This window comes from Mesoplodon bidens (assembly GCF_964165515.1).
Source record: "Mesoplodon bidens genome assembly, contig: HAP1_SCAFFOLD_84, whole genome shotgun sequence".
NCBI classification, from domain to species: Eukaryota; Metazoa; Chordata; class Mammalia; order Artiodactyla; family Ziphiidae; genus Mesoplodon; species Mesoplodon bidens.
In genome coordinates, this window is record NW_027672468.1 from 1,741,510 (window position 1) to 1,756,520 (window position 15,011).

Sequence of the window (15,011 nt, forward strand, 5' to 3'; positions counted from 1 at the left end):
AGAGCGGTGTGTAACTTGCTTCCTCCCTGAAGAAGTGTGACACGCTTGTGCTAGCTGCAGTGTCTTCCCCACAGCTGTGCTGTCCATGGAGGAGAAAGGGGCCTCCTCTGCCATGGCTTCCTTACTCCTCAGGGTATGGCGTGTGAGTTATTTTAATAATGTATCAATCTGCCTTTTCTTTCTTTTGTCACAATGCATTTACTTTCTAACGTGGTCTTGTTTTCAGGGTAATAATTGGGTTTCCACAGGGAAAATAATAAAGTATGAGGCAAATTATTGACTTAAAAAATGCATCTCTAATATTTTTCTAGTAGTTCTTCTTTTGTTTAAATTTTTGTTTCATTAGTTATGTAAAGAAACTTATGGATAGTAATTTCTGCTCAGGTGGATAGTGGTACTGTTTAGCACAGCTCATTGGTCTTCTGAAACCTTTACAAATGCAGTCTGATTCATTCCAGCCAAGTTAATTATGACTCACATCATTTTTTTCCCTTAATGGAGGCAAATGTAAAAGACAGAGATACAGAAATCATCTTCAGTTTAGATTGAAGAAATTTTAGTTACTACTCTTTGTTCCTGCTATTTGATCACAGTTTATTTTTATTTTTTGAAGTCTGTCTCTAATCAAATAAGATTTAATGTTTTAGAAGTAATAGAGGACCATGACTAAACTAATAAGAAAATTTAATTTAAGGACAAGAATTGATTTTTAAAAATATAAAAGTACATTTCATGACTTGATTTCAAGATGATCTGGTGGTATCCTTATACTGTCGCAGAAGGAAGTCCACAGTGGGACGAGAATGATGCTTACAAATCAGCACCCTTATTATCTATGACTGAACATGTGTTAGTCCAGGCCAGTCTGCCTACCACCTCTGTGGAACACTGTTGATTTCCTTTTTCTTCCAGTATTTACTTTTGGTTCTGGACCAGTTATCTAGCTGTGATGGGATTCTTCAAAAGTATCCTACATTTTGTACTTAGTGAACTAGTGATTGTTCTGTTTGCAGACATTCTTTCTGAGGCTCTACTCTTGCCTCGAAAACCTACATTTGCAGAAAGGGAAATGTATAGGTTTTCCTTTTAAATGTATTTATTTTTATTTATTTTTTATTTATTTTTGTCTGTGTTGGGTCTTCGTTTCTGTGAAAGGGCATTCTCTAGTTGTGGCGAGCGGGGGCCACTCCTCATCATGGTGCGTGGGCCTCTCACTGCCGTGGCCCCTCTTGTTGCGGAGCACAGGCTCTAGACGCGCATGCTCAGTAGTTGTGGCTCACGGGCCCAATTGCCCCGTGGCATGTGGGATCCTCCCATTCCAGGTCTCGAACCCGTGTCCCCCCCATCGGCAGGCAGACTCTCAACCACTGCGCCACCAGGGAAGCCCAGGTTTTCCTTTTATTAACAAACTTATCCTTCTTTATTTCCTTCCAGTTTTTAAAAACCGTGTCCATTGTGACATTGAGATTCATATTTAAAAATAATTTTAAAATTTTATTCTTAAAATTATCATACAGTAAAACTAACTTTTTTCTTTTATCCTGTTAATTTAACACGTGTAGTTTGTGCAACCATCACTACAATCAGAATACAGAATAATATTATCACCCCCCAGAATTCCCTGATGCTATCCTTTTATAGTTAACTGTCCCCATCCTATAACCTCTGCAACCACTGACCTTTTCTCCATCCCTATAGTTTTGTCTTTTTGAGAATGTCCTATACATGGAATCATACATGTAAGCTTTTGAGACTGGGTTCTTTTACTCTGTCTTTGAGATTCATCTAAGTTATTGCATGTATTGAAAGTTTATTCCTTTTTATTACTGAGTAGTTTTCCATTGTCACTCATTAAAGGACATTTGCATTGTTTCCAATTTTTAACATTTAAGAATAGAGCTGCTGTAAACATTTGTGTACAGACTTTTGTGCAAACATAGTTTTCATTTCTCTATCTCTAGGGTAGCTGTCTCTGGGGAGAGGGGATTGCTGGGTGATATAGTGAGTATATTTTTAACTTTATAAGAAACTGTCAACCCTTTTTCCAGAGTGTCTGTACCATTTTATATTCTCCCACTAGCAATGTACGAGAATTCCACCTATTCCACATCACTGACACTATCAGTGATTTTAATTTAGCCATTCTAATAGGTATGTGGTAATATCTTATCATGGTTTTAATTTGCATTTCTCTGATGACTAATGCCATTGGACATCTTTTCATGTGCTTATTTGCCATCATTAGATCCTCTTAGTGGAGTGCCATTGAAATCTTTTGCCTAGCTTTTAACTGGGTTGTTTTCTTACTGTTGAGTTTTGAGAATTCTTTATATATTTGGATACAAATCCTTTTTCAGGTATGTGATTTGCCGTTGGTTTTTTCTCAGTCTTTAGCTTGGCTTCGTATCCTTCTAACATAATAGTGTCTTTCAAAGAGGAAAAAGGTTTAATTTTGAGAAAGTCCAGTTCATAAATTTTTTTCTTTTTTATATTATACTAAGATGGGTAGATTTTAAAATAAGTTTCTGTTCTATAAAAGCGGTGAAAAGTAACTTAGTGATGGGAATGTCCTCATAAAGTTGACTTTGTGGAAGGTGCAAATGTTATTTTCTGGAAAGGTAGTACTAATTAATATACCTCTTAGTCTTGGGAACATCTAGGACTTTTGTTTAACCAAAGGATGCAATTGGTTGAGGTTTGTGAGGGTTTTCACACTTTTTAAAAAAATGATAATCACTAATGTGGTTAAATATGTATACTTTCATAATGCAGAACTATGTAGGAATTAGTCCTTAAGACTCTTCCAGGGTTAAAATAGTGGTATATTACATTCCCATTTGATGCTTTGGGGAGTGCCTGAGTTTGAGTTTCTGCTTCACTGGAACAGCATTAGAACTCTGAGTGTAGGTTCAGATTCAATGTCATGGCTAAAAGCACGAGCTGCATCAGAATGTCTGCATTTGAATCCTGCCTTTTATTTATAGTGTAACTGTGGGTGAGTAACTTAACTTGTCTGTGCTTCAGGTTCCTTATCTGTTAGTGGGAATGATAATAATAACATCCACCTTGTAAGGTCATTATGAGGACTCAAGCAGATTACATAATATAGTCATTTCAAGGGCCTCTGGCCCACAGGAAGCATTCAGCAAATGGCTCTTGTTATTCTTCTTCTTATTATTGCTGAAATAGCTTTATGATAAAATTGTTTAAACAAATGTTTTGGAATATTTTCAAGAGTCAGAATAACCACATATCACACTAAGTCATTTCTCTCCCATGCCCACTTTTTTCTCTTTGCACTTGTTATTATTAATCAATACCTGTGACCAGTGTTTTTAATAATCATGTATATATACACTGTTTTACAAGCCAGCTATCAGTTCATTCCATTTTTCACATCTTGTGATGTACTAATCAGATATACACATATACATCAGTTTGCTTCAGCTGCCTGAAATATCAACCTAAATTGGCTTAAGCTGGAAAGAAATTTGAGTTAGGCTCACCTAACTGCAAAGTCAGGCACAGCTAGCTGGATTCAGGGCTCAAGTAAAGTCATCAGGACTCAGGTTCTCCCCACGAGTCAACTCTGCCTTTTCCTGTATGGACTTCAGTTGTAGGAACTGTATGTTAGAAACTTGGCTGTAGCATATTCACCCCCTGTAGCCTGTCAGTGTTTAGATTCAGCCGGAAAGAGCGCCTGTCTCTTTCCCAGAAGCCTCAGCAAAAGTCTCATAATGTCTCATTGGCTCTTATGGGGTCACATGTCTGACCTGGAGCCAATCGCTGTTTGAGGCTGTGAGACTGGGATTGGCCAGTTCTGGTCACGTGTCACCCGTGGCTCTTTGGCAGAGTCGAGCCCACCGGAGCCACGCTGACTGAGAGGCGGGGAGAGGTACCTACTCTGAGGGAATTTGTGGGCTTTTATTACCAGAAAAAGGGATGGACGCTGGCTGGTCAAACGACTAATGTGCTGTTAGGCTCTTTTTGTAGATCGGCAACGGATCACAGGGGTTAATGGATTTGAATTAGAGTGGATTTGAATTAGAACCTTGGTTACTGATTCCAGCTTTTTTGTCTCCAGGAATGCCGTTCCCCACAGGGGCAGGAGTTTGCAGAAAGTTAGTGTTGTGTATTCTTTTGGTGAAAGTTGGATAATTTTTAACAGGAAGAGAAAGAGTCAAGGCAAATAGGGGTGGCGTTCTCAATGGGTGGACGTGGTGCTTCTTCCCACACTGGTGGGTTTAAGCGACTCAGCGCCCTTCTCCGGGCCTTTCTGTCCCCGTGGCAGAGGCTGTACAAGACCCAGCTTGGTCAGTGTCTGTCCGCTACATGGCAGGGTTGCGTGCTGTAGACACGGGTGTATCCGTGTATCCTGGCCAAGAGTGTTGGCTACATGGTGAGGTGTGTCTGGTGCTGGCGTCGTTTAGAGGTCGTTTCTAGATCTCTGTATTTTTTATAGTCCATTTTAGTGTGGCTTGAGACATTGTCTCACTTTGACTTCGGCTGGCAGTTTCTGTTTTATGTTTTTCAAGAAGACGCTTGAACTTCTTCAGGAGTATGTGTAGCCAGGTCATGCTGTTTTCTGAAGAACCAGAGAAGGCAGTTACCAGAGACCTGCCTTGTATGGAGAGCTACGCTACAGAAGTACCCGCAGTGAGGTTCAGGGAGACTGCAGTTAGAAATGAACTGTTGGGACCTGATTAATTGTGGTAGGCATCTTCATATCCAGTGCTGAGGTGGGCACCTGAGCCTACATATCAGAGACATTAACTCTTGAAATTAAGTCACTTCCCCCCATAGCTCCCGGAGTTAGTAATTCTGTCCCTAATCTCTACTTCTGTGTTACTTTTATTGAGATATCCCTGGCTAATATGTTTGGTGATTAATGTTGACGGTAGGCTTTGTGATCTCCCCTCAGAGCCAGTTTTAGGGGTTAGCTTGTGTTTGTCAGCGATGTACAAGTACACTTGTTTCTCCAATGGCTATTGGAGAGCATAATCATTCTTATGATTGCATAATCATAACCATTATTATTTTACCGAGATGGTGAAAATGGGTGAAAATAATTCCTCTGTCAAGTAGATAAAGTAGTTACATAGCATGATATTTTATTTTCTAAAAATAGAGTGTTGTATGTTGAAATCTGTAAAGTGATTTCCACTTTGTATAAATTGAAAATATGGAATTTTAGTGAAATAACAATAGCTAACACTTACTGAGCACTCACTGTATGCCAGGCATTCTTTTAAGCACTTTACACGTATTATTTCGCTTAATTCTTAAGTGAAAATAAATAACCATAGGAGGTAGGTATTAGTTGTCTGCTTGCCATTTTAGAGGTGAGCAAGTTGAGATACTTGAGGCTAAGTCATTTGCTCCAGGTCACACAGCTGGTGAGTGACACAGTTGGTGAGTGACAGCTGGTGAGTTCTGAATGTAAGTCCTCTGGCTCCAAGTCTGTGCTTTGGATCACTATGCTGTGTTCTGTCCCTAGTAAAGATTTTAGCTCATGTGTTGTTAGTTTTTCTTTTCATTTTGCTTCTTTTTGTAATATTCTCTAGATGTGGGCTAGGAGTTTTATAGAGAAGATTTGCTAATTCTAGGACCTTTGGAATCCATGGATTTATCCATCTTCTGTTGCTGTTATTTGGCAAGCAAACACTATATGCTTGTTTATATCAGTAGGTGTCAACCAGGAATGATTTTGCCCCCCAGGGGACATTTGCTGATGTCTGGAGACAGACATCTTTAGTTGTCGTAAGTCAGGAGACGTGCTCCTGGCACCTAGTGGTCAGAGGCCAGGATGCTGCTGAAACATTTATGAAGCACAGGACAGCCTTCCGCAACAAAGAATTGTTCAGCCCAAAATGTCAATAGCATCAACTCTGGCCTATAGAATAAGTGACTGATGATCTTGTAATGCCATTCTGATCTCTAATGGGCAAAGTCACATTAGTAATGTAGAAATGATTACTTTTGATGTTTGTTTGATAATTGATTTCCCCAAATTAATGCATGTTTGTATAAGGGACATAAACACCAACCATAACTTAAATATTGAAGTTCCCTTAAAGTAAACTGGGAATTATAGCCCACTGAGGGAGAGCTGAGGAAGTTTAAAGGGAGGCCATGTAATGCCTGAGGATACAATACTCTAAATATTTGTTGGATTACCTTGTGAATTACACAATTAGATTTCATTTTTTGTGTTGTATTAACTTGTCAAATGTATAAACATTTTAAATATCCTGTAATTTTTAAAACCGTGATTTGGTATTTTTTTAATTAAAAATTTCATACTGAGAAAAGTGGAGAATATTACATTGTACCCCGTGTATGTACCACCCATATTTAACAAATGCTAACAAATACTGAAGTGCATTTTGAGCTCTTTCTCATCCCATCCCTTAGGTGTTTCTACATTTTTTATTATACCAAACATCTCAAAAGTTGAAGGGGCCTGGAACTCTTCCGTTGTCTGTCGTCAGGCCTCACTCACTGCTGCTGCCTTTTGTCTGCCTGTCAGCTTCTCCCCTCATCTTTCACTGCAGTATATAGGCGGTAGAGGGCGGAGCCAGGTTGTCTTTTCAAAGCTGGAAAGGCCAGGCCGAGAGTGGATGCGTAGGCTGGAGGGAGGCGGGAGGACAATAAGTATGGGTTCCCCCCAATGACTGAAAGCAAAGCGTTCCCATGAAACCTTTCATAAGCCGAAGTGGCGTAAAGCGAAGAAGCAGTGACCATAGGACACATCTTGCTAACGGATGCACAAAATAAATTGAGCTAAAGTACAGAAGCTCAGTGACAGTTCAAAGCTATGGTGGCTTGATGCTGAGGTGCTGAGTGTGGTTCCCAGAAAGGAGCTGGGTGGTGCCCCTTGCACCCGCTTTTGCAGTGCACAGTGCGAATTGCCTCTGTACGGGCTGCTGCACAACACGTGCCGGGCACTGTTCTCATTTTCCCCCCTTTTTTGTGAAAATAGATACCTCTTTGGATTTCTTTTGGTTGGGAAAACAGGCACTAACGTGGGTCTTTCTTAAAAGCGAAGTGGCATAAATTGAGCTTTGGAAGGATGGAGGAGACCTGTACCTTGGGGCCGTTTGGTGAGGTAGAAAGTGGGGAGAGTGAGCGAGGGTGGGAAGAGGCAAGAAGAGCAGTCTCGGAACCGACAGAGATGGTGGTGGGAGGTCTGCAAGCGTGGTCCGCCGGAGCAGTGTTGTGACTGTCAGGTCAGAGGATCTTAGGTCTTCTTTGCCCAGGATTGCTGCTCCCTGCATTATGAGTGGTATAGCTCAGGAGAGGCTGCGCTTGAATTTTCAGTCTCTATTACTTGGACTGCTTAGTGGTCTGTTATTAATGGCAATGCCTGCTTATCACCAGTTGTTCACAGGACTTCTACATGATAGGTTCCTTCTTTTTTTTTTTTTGTCCACACCATGCCGCCTGCGGGATCTTAGTTCCCCGACCAGGGATCAAACCCTCCCCCCACCCCTTTCCGCCATGGAGGAAGCGCGGAGTCCCAACCACTGCACTGCCCGATAGGTTCCTCCTTTATTTAAACACCTCCCATCATGCTCCATTGCTATGGAATAAAGCCCTCACTTCTTGTGGCATTGGAGTGCATTCTTAGCTCCTTTCCCTCTTTCTCTGACACACCTGGAGTGTATCATGTGCTTTTTCTTGTCTTGGTGACTTCTTGTGCATTCTCTCTGATAAACTCCCCTGTGCTCTCCCTATCATCTCTGCACAGTGAACTTGTGTTCTTCTTTTGAGGGCAGCTCATACCTTTCGGCAGATGGAAGGTATTTCTTGCTATTTTCCATTTGTGCTTTGCCTGTCTTGCTAGAATCTGAGTTTCTTGAAAGCAGTGATGGCATGCTTCCTCTTTGCGTATAGTGCTGCTAACACAGGGCCTGGCCTCAGGAAATGTTTGCTGAACTGAATTAATAGCCAGTTCAAACTTGCCCTTGAGCCAGTGTTTTGTACTGGTGGGAAAAATCCTACACGGTGTGGACTTTGATTCTCTGAAGTGTCAGTTACAGTATTGTACGACGGAAGATAGGAGTCTGGGATAGGAAACAGTTTTGCACCTTCTGTTTTTTTTTTTTTTTGCGGTACGCGGGCCTCTCACTGTTGTGGCCTCTCCCGTTGCGCAGCACAGACTCTGGACACGCAGGCACAGCAGCCATGGCTCATGGGCCCAGCCACTCTGCGGCATGTGGGATCTTCCTGAACCGGGACACAAACCCGTGTCCCCTGCATCGGCAGGCGGACTCTCAAACACCGTGCCACCAGGGAAGCCCTAGATTTCTTTTGTTAATGCAGAGCCTGAGTTTACTACCCACACCCCCGATATTGTTACCTACTTTAATTATGTGTTCTTTTTAAATTTTAATTATTTATTTATTTGGTTGCACCGGGTCTTAGTTGCAGCAGGTTGGCTCCTTAGTTGCGGCTCAAGGGCTCCCCAGTTGCAGCAGGCAGGCTCCTTTAGGTGCGGCTCGCAGGTTCCTGAACTGTTGCGTGTGAACTCTTAGTTGCAGCATGCATGTGAGACCTAGTTCCCTGACCAGGGATCGAACCCGGGCTCCCTGCATTGGGAGCACAGAGTCTTAACCACTGCACCAGCAGGGAAGTTCCAGTTATGTGTTCCTTTATTCATTGGCATGTATACATAATTCTTATCATTTTCCCCCTGTATTTTTATAAATACAGAAAAGTGAATAACATCTTAAAATAAAATGAAGGAAAGGCCTAATGTATCTGAGTTTTTCTCAGTAGCACGAAGGGAAATGTTTGCCAGCAAGAACTGTGGCAAGGTTATCCCAGATGTCAACTGTCTCTACTACCAGGGGCTCAGAGCCCTTCTGAAGCTTCCTAATTGTCCAGGACAGCTCCATTATGACTCACCATACAGGGCCTAGCCTCTCATGCGACACTCAACATTTAAAAATTAGTCTTCATTTCTCCTTCCCAGCAGGCAGCTTCAGTTGGAGAAAGTAATTTCATTTTCTTATGTACTCGTTCATTCACTCAGTCAACAGACCATCACTCCTCTATTATATGCCAAGATCTATGCTTGCTTCTGGTAACAAGGAAAGAATAATATATGGTTCCTTCAAGCACTTAAGGAGCTCATAAACTAGTGACAGAGGAAGATGCACAAACCAATCAATAAAGAATTAACAATGCTTTGACTTTATTTGTATTATTTGAATTTTTATGAGTATATTTATATACTACACCCTGTTCAAAGTGGAAAGAGATATTTAAGAAAGAACTAGTGATGTAAAAAATCCACAGTAATATGTAAGTTATTTAGAGAGTTAAGACTGGAAATATTTGCACTCTCCAAGAAGCTTGTTCATGCAGATGAACCCCTACTTCTTTTGGTTGCTTTATTTACATTTATAGAGGTATAGGTATTCCCTCTTCTAACAGGGGTTAGTAACTTGGGGAGGGGGTGCTACAGATTAAGGTCCTGATTCAGTGGCAGGTCCATCTTACCTCCTCTTCAGGTCATATTCTCAAGCAGGAGCTACAGGATGAGACGAGTAAAACAGTTCACTTCCTTTGCTTACCCCCAGCCCCATGATAGGCTTCTGCTGGGCTTCCTTGGTTGTTTTCATCATCACTTTCACCACCAGAGGTCAGGGAACCTTCCGGTTAATCAGGGGCCCTGGAAATGATGCAGAAAAGTACTGACTTAAAAATAATAAATAACATTTATTTAGGGCTGACTGTGAGCTCATTGCTTAAAATGTCCTACTTAATCTTCACAACCACTCTAGGAAATTGGTATTGATAAATCTCAGGTATATCCAAAACAAGTCTCTATGTAGGATTGTGATATTTTTAGGACTTTTATGTCTTTAGGTTCGTCTTGGCACCAGACATAAGGCGGTTCAACATAATACGCTGGCCCTAAACAGCTCCAGATGCCAAGAATTGGCAAATCACTACTTTGGTTTCAATGGGTGGTCAAGAAGGATCATCAAGGTGAACTCTGTAGATTTTCTTTGACTAACCAGACTCCTTTCAACATTGAACTCCTAGACTTTAGAGAGAAGAATAGAACAGGGCTATGGGGAGGAGATGTGAGAGCCTTCCACATGGAAGTATGTGAGCATTGGCCTGCCACCTAGAATTAGTGATAATCTCAATGACTTGGATGGCGGTGTCCATAATTTTCTCCAGTATTTGTATGGTATATGATAAAAAATAGTTGTCCATATCTAGTCATTCATTTGCAAGTCCCAACTTGATTTTGAAGCTATTGCATACCTAAACTATTACCTGGGATTGCTGGAGTTTTGTTTTTATTTCTAACAACAGGATATTTTGAAGTCTAGCCTTTAATTCATAATCCTAAGAGCTTCAGGATCTTTCTAACCTTGAAGAAAGGGAAAATGAAGCTATTGTGACACCAATTCAGAAGCAAAGCCTGAAGTTCTTCTGTGCTTTAGAGGTGGTGTTGCCCTCCCATGAGTGCAGGAGTCCCGGAGTTGTCATGGCTGAGGAACCTTTGCATAAGTTGGAGGAAGGTCTGTTTTCCAGTATGTTTGTGTGTGGGGAGGTGAGGGAGTGGGATTTCTCTTTTTTTCCTTTCTTTCTGAAACTCACCTTTTCAGACACATCATCACTTTTCTAAGCCACTAAAGCCCTGGGCAGATTTTTTCTGCCTGACAATATAGGTTTTTATCTTAGGCAATACCTGACAGCACCTTAAACTTTAGAATTTTAGAACTGACCGCCTGCCAAGAAGCTTAGGAGGAAGGAAAATGAGTGAGTTTTTGTTGTTGTTGTTGTTAATAATTTGTTATGTGCTAAAATATTCCTTCAAATACAGATGTCTTCTGGCCTTCAGTTATCCCAAGAAAATCATTGTCTAAAGATTGAAATAAACTCTTGTGTAAATATTCAGTCCTTTGCCTCCTATAGAAGGGCCTGAGCAGAAAAAGTTAATGTAGATCCCTAGAAAGGGGATTCCCATTGGTACTGAGTTTTTTCCTAGAATCCATGGCACTTGGGCTTAGGGTTTTAACTCAGAGGCAGAGCTGTTAGCGAATGGAGTGGAGGAGGCTCCACCATCCACCTGAGTGGGTGATGGTTCAGGAGAGGCCAGATCATCTACACTACCACCAAATCTATCTCACTGTATGAATCCGGCCCTTTACTCACAGGAGAGCAGGGTCTGTAGCAGTGCAGCCTCAGCTTGTCCATTTGAAATCTGTGAGTAGTATGAGATTTGTGCACGTTCTTGGTTTGCATTTCCCATTGAGTGTTTTAGGAACTTCCAGAATAGATCTGAGCAGTAAAATTGTGCCATGCCAGGGTATACCTACAACAGAGACATTCACCCGTACCCCAGTGTTGTGCCTGCCCTTAATCACTAAGATAATGATCTAAGAATCACAGATGCATTTTTAGTTTTACACACATAACCTAGAAATCAGTTATGCAGACAGGCATTTTAAACTCATCTGTTTTGGTTGGATTTAGGGTCATTATCATTCCTTATGGAAAGGAAGGTAACCCAGAAGCTTGCTATTCAGAAGGCTATGACAGACGCATTCCAGAAACTGCTGATTGTGGCCTTAGGTAAGACCTTTTTGATTGTCCTTGAAGTACTTCAGTTTCAGTGAGCAAATGAAGTTACTTGAAAAGTTAATTGGATGAAAATAATGGTTGTCTAAAACATTACATATTCTTTCGCTCACCAGATGCTTTCACAGCAGCAGTCTTAAATGTGTTCTTTGTGGCATTTATGAGAAAAATGACAGCAAATATTATTGTCCCCAGTGTTTAGATGTAGAGTGACTTGCCACAGTTCATACAGAAAGTGTTTGATCCAGTTCTTCCCCAATTGCTTGCTTATCTTACAGAATAGTGCAGTGATTATAAGCCTTGGGCACCTGTGTTTGAGTCCTAACTTTGTCTCTTAGATTTTGTTGTTGTTGTTGTTGTTGCAATTTTAGGTTTTTCTAGCCAGAGACATTTGAAGGTATTTAATATCTCTAAGCTGCAATTTCTTTATCTGCAAATAGGATTAGTAATACAGCTTATCACCTAATGGAGGATATTGTAAGAGTAAATGAGATGATGAATGTAAAAAGCTTAGAACTATGCCTGAAACATAGTAAGCAGAGAAAATATATTGACTATTATTATTATCGTTGTTTTCTTGTTGAAGAGTTTATTAGATTATGTTTTTGAAATCAGTTTAATTTCAGTTTTCATTTCTGATATATTGGGTGAATATGATTCTTATATAATAATTGGCTACGTTTTTGTGAGCCTTGAAAGTGGTCATGCTATTGAATAGTGTTGATTGTGTTCCCTATCGAGTTATACAGCAGTGAGAATGTCACAGGCTGTGCCCAAAGGAAACTTTATGATGAGTAGATTCCCGGAACAGAATTGCTCCCCTGCTTCACAGCCCTGCAGGCTTAGAGAAAATCCGAGCTAAGTTGTCAGAGACCTTATTTGCTTGTAAGAGTTGACCCTGGATTGGTCTTGGCCTTCCAGCCTGGGCAGTCCTTCCAGTGAAGTTTGACTTCCCTGGTCATCAGGCAGAATCTCCATCAGCTGTCAACTGTGGGTAACAACCTTTAAGAACCAAACTAAACGTCTGGGTTGTTTGTCCCTAATATGCCAAGGTATTCCTTGTATGTACTCCAAACTCCTTAGACCCAAAAGCCTGGTGGCTGTAGCTTGCCTTGAGGAAAGCTGTATTGTCCAAAAGGTACATGGGGTAGTTTCTGCCAGTAGAGTGTTCAAATGCTGTCTCTCTCTGTCTCTGTCTCCAAAGCTTTGTTCATTGTATCTGGTAGAAGTTTGATCCCAAGGAGTAGGCACTTGCCTTGCTTCTAATATGAAGTATCTATTATAGTCCAGTGGTATCTCTCCAGGTTTGAACTCATTTTGACCCCCACCTAATGCCTTCCTATTTCATTCTACTGTGATTGAACATTTTTGTTTCCACAGCTTTTACTTTCTATGTCATTATTCCTTAGTTCTTATTTCTAAGATCATAAAGGTTTTTGAACCAAAGTTGATACTTCTTATATACTTTTTCACAAATAATTATGATAAAAACTGGAGTGTCAGATGAGGGAACTTCTAGGAAAATGCTCTTATTTTCTGCTTTTAGAAATCAAAAGAATGTCTAATTATTGGGTGCTACCATTGTATACAGGAAGTTTTAGAACAAGAAAACTTCTGAATTGATCCTTGTTAACTTTATTTCAGAAATTGGTAAAACAGCCGTGGCATATAGACTCTGTGAAGACGTCACAGATGCTAGAACCAAAGAGGAACTACAGGATTTAATTCAAGTATGTGGAGATACAAACTCAAGGGGTACACAGCCAGTGTAGCCATAATTCAAAACAAGCAGCAGGATTTGGAAGACTTTGGCATGTCTACTCAGCTCTGTCTTCCTTAGGAAAATGTGAACTCTGAAACTGCTTTTGAGGCAGGGAATTTCTAGGACTTTTCCAAGTCCCGAGCCTTGTCTCTGGCCCATTATTTGAAGTTTGGAGAGCAGGATTGAGGGCCATCAGTGTACGTCTACAATTGTGGACACAGGAGAAGACACAGGCCCTTTAGAACTTCCCTCAAATAGAATTGCAGGGATTTGGGAACAAAGTAACTATGGCCTTAAGTGTGATTATGCTACAGTGTTTTAAAACTATTCATGCCTTTCAAGTAACGTATATTACCCCGATCTCAGCATCTCATATATATCTTGTGTTAAATATTTTGCCGAAGCACCTTTCTGTAAACCAATTATATGGATGCCTCGAATTAGGGATTAAGTTGTCAACGTAATTTCTAAAAGAAAACATTAATGTACTGTATATAGGATTTTTATTAAAAAGGAGCAAAAAATGTGTTTCATGTCATTGAGAGCTTAATTTGGGGCTAGTTTTCTGATTATTTAACTCACCCCAACGTTGCAAAGTTTGTTTTGAAGGGAAGAAAGTAGAGAAAGAAAAGGTGGTTATGTTCTGAAAAATGTAAAAATTTTGAAAGTTTTTCCTGTACAAAATAATTATTTTAATTCTATTGAAATCAGTCAAGGAAACTTCAAACGTATCCATGTTTGGACATTAAGAAGTCTAGCTTCCTGTGAAATGTGAGAGGAAAGGACTCCGTATTGATAGTAAAGATTTCGGAAAACTGATTATAACAACAGATCCATTCCTAAATGAGACCCATCTTGGAATCGGTTCCATTGAGAAACCATTATGTGCCAGGCACTGGAAATAAGATGAAGCTCCTTCTCTCTTGGAGTTTAGGTGTTACAGGTGTACCAGACAATTAAAAAGGACTAAAATTAAATAGATTATGAAAAGGACTGTGAAGAAAGTAAACTGGGTGCTAGTTACAGTATTTGGAGAAAACTACTTAACATGCTGACTTTAATATTCTAAGTGTCTTCTCCATGTCTGCACACAGGGTAGACCTCTGAAAAGTGACACAGTAGTTTTTTCTAGATTAATGGTTCTGTTGAGACAAGGTGGGATGGGGGAAGTTTTCCCATGCTAATATAAAGGGCCATTCACTTGGTTTTAGACACTCTTTCCCAGAATGAATTGCTCACCTGCCCCAAACCCCTCCTACAGAAGTTCTGGAGTCATCACTGATTCAGTGGTAACCTCTGATGACAGAGTGGTGAATTAATAATGAGACGTGAATACTGAGAGTTTGGAGGAAATGGCAACATTTTAGAATAATTGTAAGGTGTGTTCCCCTGCCGCCACCCTGACTGGTGCTCATTTTGAAGGTCAGCTTCAAAATGTCAGCCCTGTAGCCAAAGGGAGGAAGAATGTCTCTCAGACTTCAGCTTCAAGGAGGAAGAGTTCAGATGCCAGAACTGGACTAGCACTTTGAATTTCCCAGAATGCCACATCCTGTGGTTTCCTCGGGAAGCTCTGCATCCTTCCCAACCCCCCTCCACCCCTGGGCTGCTGGAGTTTGGGGCCACTGGGGTCTGCAGCCCAAAT

At 40.7% G+C, this 15,011-nt stretch overlaps 1 long non-coding RNA gene and 1 pseudogene across 2 annotated transcripts in view; one reads left to right on the forward strand and one right to left on the reverse strand.

Moving 5' to 3' along the window:
* LOC308610178 (E3 ubiquitin ligase RNF157-like) overlaps positions 1-15,011 on the reverse strand; it is a 233,694-nt pseudogene that overhangs the window by 58,544 nt on the left and 160,139 nt on the right. The window lies entirely within an intron of this gene.
* Positions 10,101-13,492, forward strand: LOC308610147. The gene is made up of 3 exons (XR_014014432.1): positions 10,101-10,544; positions 11,503-11,601; positions 13,252-13,492. It is a non-coding gene; the product is annotated as an uncharacterized lncRNA (long non-coding RNA).